This window comes from Bison bison, unplaced genomic scaffold (genome assembly GCF_000754665.1).
Source record: "Bison bison bison isolate TAMUID 2011002044 unplaced genomic scaffold, Bison_UMD1.0 scf7180017864452, whole genome shotgun sequence".
Classification (NCBI taxonomy): Eukaryota; Metazoa; Chordata; class Mammalia; order Artiodactyla; family Bovidae; genus Bison; species Bison bison.
In genome coordinates, this window is record NW_011495014.1 from 566,662 (window position 1) to 566,962 (window position 301).

Below are 301 nucleotides of genomic sequence, written 5' to 3' on the forward strand. Positions count from 1 at the left end.
GGTGGAATCAGGAACTAGGGCAGGATGGTTTGCAAAGAGTCGTCTGCCTCTACCTCACGCCCGTCTTTCCCCATACCAGACCTTCAGCCTGGTTTTACTCCCGCTCGTCACCACAACCAGCTCCCCCAGGGAACAAGGCCCTCTGTTTCAATTAATGACGTTGTAGGAGAAATTAGGCACTTAATTGCTGTTTGATGATGATGAGATGATGTTGATGATAACAACCGCAGCGTTCTGCAAAACCAGCCCACAAAGTGAATCTCTCAGAAAATGGCGCCAGACCGCATTTTTACTTGGTACA